Source organism: Callorhinus ursinus, unplaced genomic scaffold (assembly GCF_003265705.2).
Source record: "Callorhinus ursinus isolate GAN/ISIS: 27379988/994484 unplaced genomic scaffold, GSC_fseal_2.0 scaffold69, whole genome shotgun sequence".
Taxonomy (NCBI): Eukaryota; Metazoa; Chordata; class Mammalia; order Carnivora; family Otariidae; genus Callorhinus; species Callorhinus ursinus.
Window position 1 is genome coordinate 1767717 of NW_027397131.1, and position 1339 is coordinate 1769055.

Here is a 1339-nt window from a genome sequence, read left to right on the forward strand (position 1 = left end):
AGAATACAAAGGGGAAGTCCTCTTGGTTGGCAGCAGCTAACAAGAAGCATTTTGGTCTTGGGTTCTCATTCAATCCTCACTCTTGGTTGATAATTTCTTTCTTTCTTCCTTCCTTTCTTCCTTCCTTCCTTCCTTCCTTCCTTCCTTCCTTCCTTCCTTCCTTCCTTCCTTCCTCCCTTCCTTCCTCCCTTCCTTCCTTCCTTCTTCTTCTTTTTAAGTAAGCTCCATGCCCAACATGGAGCTTGAACTCATGACCCTGAGATTGAGAGTCACATGCTCTACTGACTGAGCCAGCCAGGCACCCTTGGTCTTGGGTTCTTAATTTTAAGGACTAAAATGCCAAGGTTGACTTTTTATTAGCATGTCTCTTTTCCTTTAGGAAAAGGTATTAAAACAGTCCACCCAAGATCCTCCGGTTGCTGGTTTGAGAAATGACTTGTGCTTGAATTTGGCCAATTAACATGACAATGTCAATGACAAGGTCCATTTCTAGGCAAAAGAGTTGTTCTTTGAAAGGCATTGTCTGAAGGTGTCCAGGCTGAGAGGCAGCTTCTCCTCTGGGACTATTTGGATTTTTATGTTCCTGAGCCAAAAAACATTCTTTAGCATTGGCTGACAAAATGGGTTTCAGAACAGGAGTTTCTAAAGCTGCAGTGGAAACTTTAATTATGTAGATCCTGTCAAAATCCATCTGCTTAATTCAACTCTTTCTGGGTGAGGTACTTTTTATTTTTCCAGCAGTATTACTTGATGACTCTCTGATAGGAATACGAAATTAGCTTTTCTCATAGGCAAGATTTCTTCTTTATACTTCTCAGCATTAGGAATATTTGTGTTAACGTTGAGGCATCTTCCTAGAGTTTATTTGCTTCATAGCTGATTTGGTGGAGATACTTTAGTGACTTTTAGAGCTGAAAGGTAGAAGTATCATTTAAGGAAATGCTACCAGAGGTTTCAGTGTGTTAAGAACTTAATGCCTAGTGAGTACCCATGATTTATGTAAAGCCTTTCTGTATTTTTAAGGGGAGAGGGGATTGAAGTTGTTTTGGTTTGTTCAAGACCCCAGTACTTGACAGATTCGTGATCTTAACCACGAACCTGTGGTCGTAACTTCATTCAATGTGCCTCATCTGAACAGCTGGAAGCCCTATATTAGGCAATATTTACATGTATAATGAGCATTCGTGGATTTGCTTTTGGGAAGGGAGTGCTTCTGGAGAGGCAGGGTCTGAAGTTGTTGCTAAATGTATAAATATTGAATGTGCCAGCATCTGGGATTTTTCAGCTTAAATATCAGAGAGTGAGGCTTATGCAAGCAACGGACTTAGTAAAACTGTTA

The 1339-nt window shown here is 40.4% G+C and overlaps 1 non-coding gene across 1 annotated transcript; it reads right to left on the bottom strand.

Moving 5' to 3' along the window:
* Positions 1–227: 227 nt before the first annotated feature.
* TRNAE-CUC (transfer RNA glutamic acid (anticodon CUC)) lies at positions 228–300 on the bottom strand. Its single transcript has one exon. It is a non-coding gene; the product is annotated as a tRNA-Glu (tRNA).
* Positions 301–1339: the final 1039 nt, after the last annotated feature.